General features: G+C 40.8%; 1 protein-coding gene across 3 annotated transcripts in view; it reads right to left on the bottom strand.

Moving 5' to 3' along the window:
* ARMC2 (armadillo repeat containing 2) overlaps positions 1-16,113 on the bottom strand; it is a 72,543-nt gene extending 56,430 nt beyond the window's left edge. The window contains exons 1-2 of one of the 3 annotated variants that reach the window (XM_088139150.1): positions 15,959-16,103; positions 14,140-14,204 (exon numbers count right to left, since the gene is read on the bottom strand). The gene's annotated coding sequence lies outside the window, so the exon portion shown is untranslated. Of the gene's footprint in view, positions 1-14,139; positions 14,205-15,958 lie in introns of all 3 variants that reach the window. The other 2 variants (XM_088139158.1, XM_088139153.1) reach the window with 2 other exon arrangements.
* Positions 16,114-16,654: the final 541 nt, after the last annotated feature.

The raw sequence follows: 16,654 nt of genomic DNA, 5'->3' as shown, positions 1-16,654 counted from the left end.
GGGCTTTCTTGAACCTGCAACTCTTGCTTAGAGCAAGTAGAAGTTGTGGCCAAGAAAGATTTTGCAGAGATTCATCTTGTACACCTGTTGTACCCGTTCCTAGATCAAGAGACCCACCTCATAAGTGAACTATTGTAACATGCTCTGAATGAGGTTGCCCTTGAAGACCACTCAAAAGCTACAGCTAGTCCAGAATACAGCAGTGCAGTCAGTAACGGGCATACTTCAGTTTGCTTATGTGACACCACTGCTCCATGAGCTGGACTGGTTGCCAGCTGGCTTCCAGGTGGAATGCAAGGTTCTGGTTACCACCTATAAAGTCCTTCATGGCATAAGGGCTGGCTTTATGAAAGGCCACCTATCTTCAATAGTTTCTGCCTATCCTGTACAATCAGGCAGACTGGGTATGCACTAGGTCTCTTCCATTGTCATCCATTGGGACCCAGGAAGTGTGCCTTCTCTGTCATGGTGCCTGCTCTCTGGAACAGCTTCCCTCTGGAGATTCGTAAGCTATCACTAAATGATAAGTTATCATTCTGTTCCAGTAATCTCGAAAAATGGCTGTTTCCTCAAGCCTTCAGTCAGGATAGATGCCAGGCCCCTGTAGGATTCTATTTAATTGTGGGTCTGTTTCTTTTTTCAGGCTCTCATGCTTTGTGTTTTTACTATACCACTGTTTTATTGTTTTTAATGTTGTAAATTGCCCAGATAGAGTTGGTAGCCTCTTAAACAAATAAAAAAAATTTTTCATGACAATCTGCAGAAAATAATAATATGAAATAGCTATAAAATAATGTAAAAATAGGGATTTGGCTTTTCATCACTAGTGATTTTTAGCAACATTTGAAAAACCTTGGCAATGCTAATTTTATGGCTTGCTCACAAGTCCCTATTTTTATCCTGAGCCCATAATAGAAATGGTCTCATCCTACAGTTCTGTGTTACATATGGCCATGTTGTGTAAACTTCATCATATAATCCCTTTCTCTTTTGAGGAAGTATGTTCATGTGATCAGACTATAGCCTGGATAATCACTGGTATATTTCTACACCCAGATTACATTGACGAGGGAAGGTAACTGTATCATAGGGAAAAGGGTGGAAAATACATACAATTGATGCAAAATACATGCAATTTGTTGGCCAAACAGAGCTAGAACTCAAAACATTCAGACATAGCCTTCAATGCAGACAACAGGATAGTCATCTAAGATAGCAGTGAAAGGCTACCTGATATGGATTTTAGCCATCCTCCTGTCATGGTTTGTTCCAGTCAGAAAATGGTCAATTAAAAGACATTTGCTCCCAAAATAAACAGCAGAGATGGAATGCAATTACACCAAACCAGAGCCATAGTAAGAAAAAGTTAAATATACCCATCTGGTTCTGCTCTTTAGTTGAAAAATTATAAGTATTTCACATGCAGTTTGGTCCTGATTTATGCTGAATGAACTAAAGAACTGGTTACGAAGAAACCTATATTTCTAGAACTTTCTTGCTTACTTATTAAAATACAATCCTAGTCATAATTAGAACAGACTCACTGAAGTGGGTCTGAATCCAACCCCTATGTAAGGATTAAGGGGGGGGTATGTACATACTAAGAAAACAATTCCATCAACAAGATCTCCTGGTTACCACCAGCTTAGAGGAAAAGCATAGATCACCAGCAAGGATGATCTATTTAGGTTCCAGAAATCTGAATGACTACTAGCTGGCAGAAAAGGGGTTAGTGGTTGTTCAGAATTGCAGAACCCAGATATGGTAGCTCTATTGCTAGCTGATGAATTCAATCTACTCACACTGTAGCTCTCCATGTATTTTTCTAATGAGACTTTAACATTTCACTGGTTAAAGACTAGGGGCTTGGCATCATTAATTTTATGGCCTGCTCATAATATGCAGTCCCTATTTTTGTCCCCAGCTCAGCCCATAATGGAAATGGTTTCATCCCACAATTTTTAGCAGCCACTTAAAAGTGGAAAGGAAAACCCAACAGTAATGTTTTGTGAGAAATTTTAAGGAGAGTCATATGAGAGGAGAAGTAGAGCATCTGGAGCATTGAATAAACTAAACAAACAAGGACAAAGAAGAAAAAAGTCTGCATTACAAAATCTTACTGTTGCTTGCTAAGAGCCAAATTGCTGAAATGTAGCATAGATTCCCAGGCAATATATTTGGGCAGTCTCACCCAAATTGCGCTCTTCAGACGTGCTGAGTTACAACTTCCATCTCAGGAAATGGCCCCTTTGTGCTTGTTCACAGAAAATAAATGCAGTTGAAAAAAACAAAATCAGCCCTGCCATATGCCAGGTAGTGTCAATTAAGTTTGCTGTGTTAAAAGTGTTACAACGGTTCTCCATGCCAACCCAACCTTGACTAATGTTGAAAAGGGGACCATTTTAGTACTTGGATGGGAGACCACCAGAAAATCCAGGGCTGTAAACTACAATGGAAAGCTGGGGGTGGGGAGTCCAGAAAAAAGACAACAGCATTGTCACCACATAAACTGGAAATGCTCCTATGGCAGTTTCCCTTACTGCAGATCTTTTTCATCTCCTGAAGAGATGTGAAGGGTTGTTTGTTTCAAAAAGGGATTGGGAGAAGATAAAAACCAACCCCAACCCTATACACAATGATCCAGATCAGGCTCCTGTTGAAAGCAAACAGGAAGTAATCACTAGTCAATCACCACAAGGGCAGCAATGCACATCGCCAGGAAGGGGGGGGGGGTGGCATTTGCAAACCAGTGTCAGCAGCAGCATGCAACATGGCATACTAAGCTAGGCTAATGTAACATGAGAAAATGCCCATAGTAAGCATATGAATCAGCCTCTGTGCCCCCAGATGTTCAGAGAGTTCTTTCTGATAACTTGAATGGTGTCTCCCCTTTTATTTATTATTAGATTTGCTTGAGGCTGATCAAGTTAGAATCCATCACTACTGAAGGGCACCACACTAAGGGGAAGACAGTTTTAGTTCATGACCGACTTCTACCATCTGGTGCTCTCCAGTTGTGAGAACTACCACAAGTTCAAACTGGAGTCTTAATTAGATGCCATTTAAAAACAGTTACTACAAAACCAATTTTGTGATTGCACACTATTTGTCTTATGGCATAGTTGCAAAGTAGTTAGAAGTGCCATTTTCAAAGACAATGCTGTAATGAGAGTAGCAAAATATTAAAGCATGTGCATTATGCCTCTGCAGCTTGCATCCTTTCTAAAAATGGTATCTTCTTTGATGGAAAGGTAACTTAAATGGCGTATTTCATTTAAAATGAAAGACTGGTGTCTGTGAAAAATAAAACATTTCTTTAACTAAATGTTAAAGTAGTTATTTCTAAATGCAGCTTAATTTGCAAATGATAAAAATAGTTTTTTAATGCTCAAGTCAAAAGTGCACCTCAACTATTTTTACTCTTACTTGTTATGCCACTTCTTAAAGAAAACATCCTTATTTGGTGCTAGAAAAAAATTGCTTTTAGTTCAAAATGAGATTCAGAGGTTATTATTTGAATTCTCCTCTTTGTCTGGAAGAAAGAACAGCTGAAGAAATAAAAGCTTTTCCCTGAAATACATGACAGAAATGTCAGAAGAGAGGTCTGCTCAGGTAGTATGATCATGCTGGCTTTTTCTCTCTCACTCTAGTTATGCAAGACTACAGTTGCTGTATTCCAGTCCCCCAAATCATCATGGTCTGTTTTACATATAATGTAAAGTTGCCTTGTAGGAAGGAAACAACTGAAAATTCTTATATACTTTTGCAAATACTTATTTGGATCCTAAATGGTTAAGCTGCAGGGACTTGTCCAGGCAGTCGCCAAGAGTCAACACTGACTTGAAGGCACCAAAAAAAAAAAAAGGTTAAATAAAAAGAAATACCAATATGTAATGTAAGATGTCTGGAGTCCTAGTGACACACTGCAAGGCAGGTAGAAGAAAAGGGCAGCAGACTCTCCCATGCACACTCCTGACCTGCCTTGTCATTTCTCAACACTCTAGTCAGCATCTCCAAGTGTTCTAGGCATGTTTGTTGGAACACCAGTAAATCTTCCCTTCCGAGGATATTACTGCCATTAGAAGAATACAAGAAGCCAATGTAACTAGAGAAGGGGCAAGGGGGCTTGTGTTCTCCCGTTCCACTAACCGCTTTGAGTTGCAATGCATTCTGTGGAACATGTGAGCAGGCTCAAAGCTACAATTCTATGTGCATTTCCCAAATAATGAATGTGCTGACACATGATAATGAGTAATCCCCAACTCCCTGCCAAAGCTGAAGTATTTTGCCTTAATCTTCCTTTGCTGCTTCTTAGGCACACAAATTTCTTACTACTGTAACTGCTTTCTTTCAGGCAATGTCCTTCTAATTGATAAAAGACACTTATTTTTCCATGAGCTTGAAGTGTGTGTGTGTGTGTGTGTGTGTGTGTGTGTGTAAAATCAGATATATTCATATTTAGGGTACATTGCATTAAGGTGCAATCAGTGAATGAGACTAATAGTGATCTTGAGATCACTGAGGTGTAATGAACTCAAAATTACAGAAGTAATTATTAACGAATATGTGGGATTACAGAAATTGGAATAAACGAAATCAGATTGATTGTGGATTGATTGTGTTTTTATATGCTGGACTAAAAAAACCTCAAAAAATAAATAAAAACTTAATATAAATATAACAACCAATAGAAACACACAACTACCATTTTCTCCCCTTCTGCTCAACAGCAAGCCAACCCTGGAGACAGTAGCCCTATTCCAGTCACCATTGCTTTTGGTCAATTTAATTACATATTTAATAGTTTGCCCTGTTCACTTGGCAAATTGGTTACTCCCACAGGTAGTACACATTAAACAACCATACAAATGCCAGTAAGTATTGTAAGAGCAATTCACAACAATATTTTCTCTTCCCTGGAAGTGACAAAATAGTCCCATTACACCAGATTCAGAGACAAAATCCTATTTTCATCCAGAGGCCCTAGATATTTTAAAGTTTGCTTCAGCTCATGAGACCCCAACAGCTTGGATATCCTGCTTGCAATTTTAAGAGCTCCAGAGCTAAACTTGCTGCCAAGATCCATCATCCTTTTAATCCTTCCACTCTTACAGGGTGTGATGAAATCCTATTTGTTTTTACAGAATTAAGGGGAAGATGTGAACAAGCAAGGATGAGATGAAACATGAGAAAGAGCTTCATTTATATTTTCTCTCATACCTGCAAAGCATTTAAAAAGACGGATGGGACTTCTGAGTTGTGCCCTATTTGGGAATAAACATTTTATGGGCTTAGTCTCACTACTGGTAAATTTAAATTCTCACAAGCTCTATATAGTCTTTCAAGCATCCCAAGAACAGCTATGTCAAATCACAGTAAGAATGATATATCTATACTGGCTAAATGCCACTGCCTACCAAATTTGTATATAAATGCAATAAAAGTGTATTCCTTATAGAAAAATAAAAACTGAAAATTGAAGAAAGAGATTTGTTATTTTTTCAGCGTGACTCTGAGTTCTATAGAAATTACCAATTTCTGTCCTATAATGGTTATTTATATCCATTATAAATAGACAAACTTAATTTCTAGTTTATCTCCAGTTCGTACATTTCTCATGAATTTTATGTATAGACATTGTATTATAAATCTACCCTGACAAAAAAAGGGCTCACTTGTCACTATTTGAAGAATGCGTTTTAAAAACACCATAGCATATTGAGATCCATGAAGCAGATTCCGTTCCAAGACAAGTATATATAGTATACCCTGCAAAAGTATATAAGATTTTGGTAAAATTGGCTCACTGATACATCCACAACTGCAAAATCACCTACATCTCACTAGAAGACCATGTATTGTAAATAAAGCAGCAAATATTATAGAAAATTATTACTTTAATTTATTATTTTACATCTCTGTGTGTATATATGGAATTCTGGCTAGTTAAACTTTATTCAGAAAATGCTCAGACAAAATTTCCCTGGCTCCAGAACAAGCTTAGTGTGCCTGCCAATGAAATAGCATCCATGTATAGAATGTATTTCCTCTTTCCAACTAATTGGAGTATTCCCTGGAGCTTAATGGTGGAATCTGGGCAACTGGGGAGGGACAGAAAATTCTGCTGGAATGCAGATATGCACTCATATGACATTGGAATTCACACACAGGCTTTACCTATCTTACTCCCATGTACGGAGGGATGGGAATGGTTGACTGACATATTTCAGTTTTGCTCAGTTCCTTTGGTTTAATCTCTCCAACTGTTTTCCCTTCCTGATATGCACTCATATTCAAGCATGGAATGTACTTGTGTGTCCCTCTTTCATATTCACTCACATCTTCCCAACCTGTGGTAGTATTTGTTAAATCAAAACAGCACCACCCATGCAGAAGCACATCTGGGGAAAACTCAGTTTCCAAATACAGAATATATGAAGGGAAACCCTCCCCAGAACAGACCATACAAATTCAGTGGCATGGACTGTGAGGAGATTAAGTGCGCCAAATGAGCTTCTGCATCCCAAAAGATGAATCACCACTTTAAATATTGCCACTGTTAGTGAAATATTCTGTTTGAATTCTTTAGGTGAAATTGCAGTGTGCTTCTGGGAAGGTGGAAAGAGATATTGTCCTTTGCTTCAGGCAGCAAAATGTCTTGGGCTTGCTTTAACTTCATCAACAACTTCAGTACCCACCACACAATGTAGCATTTATTGTTAAATAAACCCAGCTCAACTGATCCCACATTGAGGGCCATATACAAAATTAGGCCTCAGAACAAGCACGGTTTGGACTCGATAGGATGGAAAGGGAGGGCACAGAAACACTCAGCTTCAAGAGGACTGCATGGTGCAACAGTCATAATTTTGTTGTTGTTGTTCAGTCGTTAAGTCGTGTCCGACTCTTTGTGACCCCATGAACCATATTGCGCCAGGCCTTCCTGTCCTTCACTGCCTCCCTGAGTTTGCTCAGTTTCATGCTCATTGCTTCAGTGATGCTATCTAACCATCTCATCCTCTGCTGTCCTCTTCTCCTTTTGCCTTCAATCTTTCCCAGCATTAGGGTCTTTTCCAAAGACTCCTCTCTTCGCATTAGGTGACCAAAGTATCTGAGCTTGAGCTTCATGATCAGTCCTTCCAATGAGCAATCAGGGTTGATTTCCTTTAAGATTGACTGCTTTGACCTCCTAGCAGTCCAGGGGACTCTTAAGAGTCTTCTCCAGCACCACAGTTCAAAGGCATCAATTCTTCGGCGCTCAGCCTTCTTTATGGTCCAGCTCTCACAGCCATACATTACTACCGGAAAAACCATAGCTTTGACTATGTGGATCTTTGTCGGCAAGGTGACATCTCTGCTTTTTAATATGCTATCTAGGTTTGCCACAGCTTTCTTCCCAAGGAGCAAGCGTCTTTTAATTTCATGGCTGCAGTCTCTGTCTGTGGTGATCTTGGAGCCCAAATAAATGAAGTCTGTTACTGCTTCCATTTCTACCCCTTCTATTTGCCAGGAATTGATGGGTCCAGATGCCATGATCTTAGTTTTTTTAATGTTGAGTTTCAAGCCAGCTTTCGCACTCTCCTCTTTCACCCTCATCAAGAGGCTCTTTAGTTCTTCTTCACTTTCTGCCATTAGGGTGGTATCGTCTGCATATCTGAGGTTATTGATGATTCTCCCTGCAATCTTAATTCCGGCTTGTGATTCTTCCAGCCTGGCATTTCTCATGATGTACTCTGCATATAGGTTAAATAAGCAGGGTGACAGTATATAGCCTTGTCGTACTCCTTTCCCTATTTTGAACCAATCGGTTGTTCCGTGACCAGTTCTAACTGTTGCTTCTTGGCCCGCATACAGATTTCTCAGGAGACAGGTAAGATGGTCTGGTACCCCCATCTCTTTAAGAATTTGCCACAGTTTGTTGTGATCCACACAATCAAAGGCTTTTGCATAGTCAATGAAGCAGAAGTAGATGTTTTTCTGGAACTCTCATGCTTTCTCCATGATCCAGCGAATGTTGGCAATTTGATCTCTAGTTCCTCTGCCTCTTCAAAACCCAGCTTGTACATCTGGTAGTTCTCGGTTCACGTACTGCTGAAGCCTAGCTTGTAGGATTTTGAGCATAACCTTGCTAGCATGTGAAATGAGTGCAATTGTGCAATAGTTTGAGCATTCTTTGGCGTTGCCCTTCTTTGGAATTGGAACATAAACTGACCTTTTCCAATCCCGTGGCCACTGTTGCGTTTTCCAAACTTGCTGGCATATTGAGTGCAGCACTTTAACAGCATCGTCTTTTAGTATTTTAAATAACTCAGCTGGAATACTGTCATCTCCACTAGCTTTGTTGTTAGCAATGCTTCCTAAGGCCCACTTGACTTCACTCTCTAGGATGTCTGGCTCAAGGTCAGTGACCACACCAGCATGGACATCAGGGACATTAAGATCTTTCTTATAAAGTTCTTCTGTGTATTCTTGCCACCTCTTCTTAATCTCTTCTGCTTCTGTTAGGTCCCTGCCTTTTTTGTCCTTTATCATCCCCATCTTTGCACTAAACGTTCCTTTGATATCTCCAATTTTCTTGAAGAGATCTCTAGTCTTCCCCATTCTATTGTTTTCCTCGATTACTTTGCATTGTTCATTTAAGAAGGCCTTCTTCTCTCTCCTTGCTATTCTCTGGAAATCTGCATTCAATTGCTTATATCTTTCCCTTTCACCCTTGCTTTTCACATTCCTTCTTTCCACAGCTATTTGTAAAGCCTCATCAGACAGCCATTTTGCTTTCTTGCATTTCTTTTTCTTTGGGATGGTTTTAGTTGTTGCCTCCTGTACAATGTTACAGACCTCCGTCCATAGTTCTTCAGGCGCTCTGTCTACCAAATCTAATCCTCTAAATCTATTCATCACCTTCACTGTGTACTCACAAGGAATATGATCTAAGTCATACCTGAGTGGTCTAGTGGTTTTCCCTACATTTTTCAATTTAAGCCTAAATTTTGCAGTAAGAAGCTCATGATCTGAGCCACAGTCAGCCTCTGGTCTTGTTTTTGCTGTCTGTATAGAGCTTCTCCATCTTTGGCTGCAAAGTATGTAATCAATCTGGTTTCGGTATTGACCATCTGGTGATGTCCATGTGTAGAGTCATCTCTTGTGTTGTTGGAAAAGAGTGTTTGCTATGACTAGCTTGTTCTCTTGACAGAACTCTATTAGCCTTTGCCCTGCTTCATTTTGTACTCCAAGACCAAACTTGCCTGTTATTCCGATTACTCCTTGACTTCCTACTTTAGCATTCCAATCCCTGATGATGAAGAGGACATCTTTTTTTGGTGCTAGTTCTAGAAGGTGTTGTAGGTCTTCATAGAACCGGTCAACTTCAGCTTCTTTGGCATCAGTGGTTGGGGCATAGACTTGGATTATTGTGATGTTGAATGGTTTGCCTTGGATACGCACTGAGATCATTCTGTCGTTTTTGAGGTTGTACTCCATTACTGCCTTTCCCACTCTCTTATTGACTATGAGTGCAACTCCATTTCTTCTAAGGGTTTCTTGGCCACAGTAGTAGATACAATGGTCACCTGAATTAAATTCACCCATTCCCATCCATTTCAATTTGCTGATTCCCAAGATGTCGACGTTCAATCTTGTCATCTCATGTTTGACCACATCCAGCTTGCCTTGGTTCATAAATCTTACATTCCAGATACCTATACAATATTGTTCTTTACAGCATAAGACCTTCTTTTCGCTTCCAGATACATCCACAGCTGAACGTTCTTTCGGCTTTAGCCCATCCGCTTCACTCTTTCTGGAGCTACTTGGAATTGCCCTCTGCTCTTCCCCAGTAGCATATTGGACACCTTCCGACCTAAGGGGCTCATCTTCCGGCATCATATCTTTTAGCCTTTTAACATTGTCCATGGGGTTTTCTTGGCAAGGATACTGGAGTGGGTTGCCATTTCCTTCTCCAGTGGACCACATTTTGTCAGAACTCTCTGTCATGACCTGTCCGTGTTGGGTGGCCCTACACGGTATAACTCATGGCTTCACTGAGTTACGCAAGCCCCTTCGCCACGACAAGACAGTGATCCATGAAGGGGAAACAGTCATAATACTGTACATCAAATGTACAAATTATCAGGGTAGGGAAAAAGTAACTAAGGACACTTTTAAATGGCCTGCTTTTTTCCCATATAACTCTTCTCACCCCATGACTAAAAAGCAGTCAAGACTAACTGAGCTACTTTGACTATTTCTAAATCTATCAGGATACTGGGACAGTATGAGAATTCACATTTTTGTAAGTGTACAGAATTGGCAGAGAACCAACAGCCAATTAGTACTTGCCCCTCTGGACCAGGATAGGAGAACTAAGGACACATCCAAACATGCCTCCAGCATTTGCTCAGAAACACCCTGTTAACCCTTCTTGAAGGACATGTCTCATCACGCAGCCTTCCTCTCAGGCCCACCTCATAGCCAAGGCTTCCTAGGTTCCTACTTATCTGATCCAATACTAAAGGGATGTTTTCCATCTTCTTCCAGCACAAGCCATGCAGTACACGTGATGTATGGCATTTTAGCAGGGGATATGGTGAGGGTGAGGTCCGTCCAGCTCCTATGGGCTGCTTTTTGCTCCTCTGGGATGCCCTTCCCCTCCAGGCACTGGTGACTTCCCGCTATGGCCATTTGGATTCAACAGCAGCAACAAGATAGCTAAACTATTGGAGAGCCATTCCAGGATCAATCACTAGGCATCTGCCCACATAATGGCTAACTGGCACTTTACAAAGTGCCAGTCAGCCATTGTGTGACCTCCTTATTTACACAGGCCTATCAGTCTCATATGAGACCACTAGACAAATGTAGAAATAAAGCCCTGACAGGCAACACTGATTGAAGTGGTTGAAGTCCACCTGCCAGTGTTTGTTGAGAGACCCCTGTCAGCAGTTTTTAAACAGAGCAAGAGTGTGAACTACTGAGAGAACATGAAAGAACACAAATGAGGGAGCAGAAGGAGAACGCAAGAGACACGTATGAGTGAGCAAGACAAATGAGCAAAAGGCAAGCTAGTAAGAGAGACGAGTGAGATCAAGAAGTGAGAGAGCAAGGGAATGAAGGATTGAACAAGCATTCAAGCAAGAGATTGTGAGAGAGACAGACAAGCAAGCAAGGAGAGAGAGAGTGAGAGTGTGAGAAACAGACAAAAGAGAGCAAGAATGACCAACAAGCATGGATCAGTGAGCATGGATCATCCAAAGGTGGGTGGAGACTTCCCAGAAACAGAGATCTAGCCATTTGTTGAAACTCACTTCCTCCCATCCACCTCCCCACATTAGGGAGAATGATTGATGGATGTTTTTCCATGTGTTAGGAAATCCACCAATCATTGCCTCATAACATGCTTTGCAGTAAAGCACCATTCTGACTGAGGCTGGCTCGCAAACTACACTGGCAAACTTTTGTGCTGCTCCACAGACTAGAGGAAATCACATTAAAGCAGATACCTGGATGCCCCTAACAACCAATCAATGCTTGGTTGCCAGCCAGAAATGAGTGACTTCTCCTGCCTGCTTAATTTCGTTTCAGACAAGCTTCCCCTTACTTTCAGAAAACATCACAATTGTGGGTGTTTGTGTGGTCACCATAGAAACATGCTTCCTCATTATGCTGACATTACTGTCATACTGTGTTTGGGTGCTACCAGCTCATCATAGTGTTTTCCCAGAGGGCTGAAAGGTGGAACAAACCAAGCATCTCTTTCCCCACACCTCACAGCACAAACCAGATAGTCCATAGCTCAAGAAAACATCTCATTCATTTCTATGAAACAGGAGTTTTCAATCTGATAAATGGATCAAGGCTATTTCATCTGCTGGGGGAAGCTCAAGGTGATTCAGTAGTGGAATTGTACCCCTATATGGAAGAACCCTAATGGAGAAGCTAACAATGGGGGTTTAGGTAGAAATAAATGTTTCTCTTTCATATAGGTAGAAGTCAAGATTACTCCCTGAAATGGATTGACAATAAACATCAACAGCAGGCACGGGCTTTTATCTTTATGCCCAGTTTGAGGACTCACTGGAGGCATTTCTGTCCACTGTTGACAAGGAATGCTGAATAAACACATAGAATCATAAGACTGGAAGGGACCTTGGACTTTTTCTAGTCCAATCCACTGGCCAGGACAGGAATACTTAGATCATCCTAGGCAAATGGTTGTTCAACCTTTACAGGTAGTCCTCGACTTACGACCACAATTGGGACTGGAACTTCCATCTCTAAGTGATGTGGTTGTTAAGTGAGTCGTGCCCAATTTTATGACTTTTGTCACGGTCATTAAGCAAATCACTGTGGCTGTTAAGCGAATCATGCAGTCATTAAGCAAATCTGGCTTCCCCCATTGACTCTGCTTGTTGGAAGCCCCCTGGGAAGGTTGTAAATGGCAATCACATGACCCCAGAATGCTGCAATCGTAAATACATGCTGGTTGCCAAGCACCCGGATTTTGATCACGTGACTGCAGGGATGCTGCAACAGTTGTAAGCGCGAGGACTGGTCGTAAGTCACTTTTCAGCATCATCATAACTTCAATCATTAAATGAATTGTCATAAGTCAAGGGCTACCTGTATTTGAAAATCTGCAGTGATGGAGCACCCATGACTCAGAGGTTCTTCCACTGCTTAAAAGCACTCATGGTCAGGAAACTCCTTATTTTCAAATTTGAATCTCTCTCTGTAAAGCTTCCACCCAATGGCTTTTGTCATACCCTTGGGCACAATGGAGAATAAATCCACACCCTCTTCCCTGTGATAGTCCTTCATGTCCCAGAATGGCTCAGTGCTTAACTCCATTCTAATAAGTGAGCACTACATGGCACATCCATGCATACAAATGGTATATTTGCCTCAAACCCTTTCTATCTATGGGCTCTGTTCATAATAAAAATGTTACCAAACTCCATTGTTATTTTTGAGAGAGTGACTGGAAAGTGAAAAGAAGGATTTTGAAGCGGTATATCTTCAGAAGCCAAGCTTGAAAATCAAGGCAAAACCTTTCCCTGCCCCCCTGTTGCTGCCAGACACAATAACCTTGATTTTTTCAACTCACTTTGTATCACTTGCAAAACTGTAATTATCTTTTAAACACCAATCCTAGGGAAGTCATTTCACCAGGTAAATTTTCACAATTGCCTATGAATATGTACAGTCCTTTAGTTTCAGGTGTTAGATAAATCAAATCTATCAATCAATCAATGCAATAGCCTTAAGTTGGGCAAAGTAATAGTTTGGTTATTTTAAGCCATTAACAATCACACTGAAGGTTCAATGAATAACTGGAGGCAGTTTTCCCAATAACTGACTTTTAATTTTTCAAATAGTATTCTCCACACAAGCAGCAGCCAATCAGACTAGTATCCAGGATACCATGGACTCAAGAAATGTCATTTTTCTCCAAGAATCTTGTGGAACTTTTCCATATTCTCTCTCTCTATTCCTGAAAAAGTATCTTACTTCATTGCATTTAGTCTATGTAGAGAAAGGATAAGTATTATCATCACTAAACTGACATTCCCAAATCCATTGTGCCACACACTCACATGCCTAAAAACATACACCAAACTACCCTTCTTTCTATCATTCCTGTCATTTTCATTGTTATCAGGCCTTTTTCTCCAGTCTAAATCAAACTCATTGCTGCTTTTAACATGTGTGTCTTAAAATTAGACCTGAGACTATATAAATGTATTTCAACTCTGGAAAGAAAGAGGTAAAGTCTTTGAATCAAGCTGAACTCCTGTTGATTTCATAAACAAATTATCAGACTGAGTGACTCACTCCACATATGATGACAGTGAATTCCATTCCAGTTCAACTATGGACTGTGTAAAGAAGTTCTTTTTATCAGCTGTAATGATACTCACATAAATAATCCTGAATTCTACTATTATGAGAAATGGGGAAAATATTTCCATGCTATGCATGATTTCATCCATCTCTATAACTCTTATTCACTTTTGAAGCTAAAAATCTCCCATTTCTTTCTCTCCCCTTCCCCCCTTCCCCCCCCTTCTCTCTCTCTCTTTCTCTCTCTCTCTCTGTTGGTATCACAACTGTGTAAAAACAAAAGAAAACATACAAACTTACGTGTCCACCTTCAGTAATCACAACATACCTTCCTCCTGAGCTAGATGAAACAGTCGGGTTTTAACCTAGGAGAGAAGGAGTACCCCAGATCTCTATAAGGACTGAGTTACAAAGTGGGGAGATGACGATCAAGAATGTCTGTGTCCGAGGTCCCATCAGGTGGCATTTTTGAATACAGGGGACCTGGAGGGTGTTAACCCTGTTTGAGCTCATTGGATGGGCAGATAAATATAGGATAAAGTCCCACAGATAACTGAGTCTGGAGACATGTAAAGATGACAACCAGCACCTTGAAACACACTCAGAAACTGACAGTGAATACAGCTCCTGAAGCAGTGGGTTCACCCTAATATAATGGCATACACACATCACTGCCTATGCCACTGCATTTTTGCATCAGCTGTAGCTTTTGAATGCTATAGGTACAGAAGTCTTCCAGAAGTTCAGTATACAAGTATATATAAGGAGCACACATAATGTCTGAATGGTTTTGTGAAGCATGGGTTTTTGAGGAAACCAGGCACCTGATTTCTCCTGTAGCCCAAGCCAAAATGGCAAGAGAGGGCAGTGTCCAATGACAAGAAAAGAGGGGGCATGCCCACAGCACTTTCTGCTGGACAATAGGAAGGTAGAAGATGCCAGCCCAACTGCATCACCACCAAGATCATTACTGATGTGTTGCAGATTATTCATATGCCTAGACTGGGTCAGGACAAGACACAAAACAGTATTTTAAAACTGAAGCAGCTAAAGACAAATTTAGGCCGCTTACATGGTGGGCTGGGAATGAGACAGGCTGTGTCATGGGGACATCTCTAAAACCAGGGGGGCATCTTCAACCTTTGTGTGAACTAGATGAGCCTTTGGTTTGATCCAGCAAGGCTCTTATGTTCTCATGAATGCAAGTTCCACTGTTTGGGGGTATATTTATTTTAAAAAATTCTGTGAGGAAGAAATAAGCTAGACTAAAGGGAACCATTATGTTATATGGGGTATCATCAGAAGCAATTAACTTGCTCAAAATTTCCCCAAATATAAAGCTCTGCCCCAGTTCAATTATATTATTCTCTAGGATTTCCAGATGCAATCTTATGCAGAATTTGTCCTTTATGCCAAGATGCTCCTGAAAAATTCTAGCCCAACTGGCTTGTTCTTTATGACAGTACAAAGAACAAAATCACTACTGCTGTATAATGGGGTGAAATAATCAAACCACCATGAAAGGGAGAAAGGGTTTGGACTTTTCAAACCACTTACATGCAGATTGGAATTAAAAATGGGTTATATTGTAATGGAGCTTAGAATATGCACCTCCATTCCTATTAACCTGCCATAACTCTCTGCAGTGTTACTCTTGGACAAAATATTGCTCTCAGATGTACTGGGGATGTATGAACTCACCTAGCATCACCAGGCAGCTGGGGATGATGTAGCCAGCACACCTGGAGGCACAGATCACTGCTCGGAAACAAACCTCTAAAATAGCAAGTAATTTTTAATACAGAAAGTCTATAGTAACCATCACACCACCCTTTATAACAATGCACCAGCATTACTTTCTAAAGATATCATTTTAGAGCAAGTGTACTGTAGTAGATCAACAGTTCCTTACTGTACTGGAAAACTCATTTAACAAATTGCGTCTTGGAAATTAATCCCAATGTTTTAAAAACTATAACCAAGGAACAGCAGTATCTTTGGACTGTGTTGGCATTACAGAAAGAGGGGTCTCTATGTAGTTTTGCAAATCCCGCGCCGATGGGGAGCGGGTACAATAAACGTTACAGTTTGGGTTTACGGTGATGGTGGGGTCACTCACATTTGTCTCCAACCATTCCGATGTAGCCAGACCAGCTGTAACTACCTCAGCTTCTTTTTGCCTCGCAAAACATCGCGCATTTCCCCTGGCCCGCCTATCTTCAAGCGCTGACATCACCGTAGTAGGATCGAAATAGCTCCGCGTGCCATGTTTCTCCTGGAAACAAAACACGCGATTGGCCAGCCCTACCGCCAGCCTTCCCCTACCAACAGGGCTAAGCTCGACCTGCTCAGCCAATCGCAACAGGGCTTGTGCCGCGTCTGAAAACCAATGAAACGTCTGTCACTAAGGGAGGGAAATACATAGAGGCAATAAAAGGTCTGTCATATGTGTTCTGCTGTTTTCATGCCATGTCAGTGATTTTATTTTCGTTCTGATCTTAATGTCTTTAAAACAATAGATTAAAGGCGTAATCTCCTCTGTAGCCAGAAAATAGAATTCTCTAGGAATGCGAAGGTGTACTACTCTCAGGTTGTAAAGGGGAAGGGGGCGGAAGTCAGCAGGAGTGGGTTGTAAATACAGTTTTCTCTCGTGCGTTTAAGTGTTTTAAAGGGTCCTTGAGGTAAACTGTAGCATGATATGAGGCGGAATGTATTTCCACTGTGCTTTATTTTCCTTCTATTTTAGTTTTCTTGGAGGGTTTAAAAGGACAAACAAAACAAAAAAACAATCTAATGCTGACTTGTGGTTTATAAA

This window comes from Python bivittatus, unplaced genomic scaffold (genome assembly GCF_059951505.1).
Source record: "Python bivittatus isolate LINGU-HERP-01145 unplaced genomic scaffold, Pbiv_v1 ctg000020_np1212, whole genome shotgun sequence".
Lineage (NCBI taxonomy): Eukaryota > Metazoa > Chordata > Lepidosauria > Squamata > Pythonidae > Python > Python bivittatus.
Note: the sequence above shows the minus strand (reverse complement) of the source record. Positions and strands in the feature narration are given on the sequence as shown.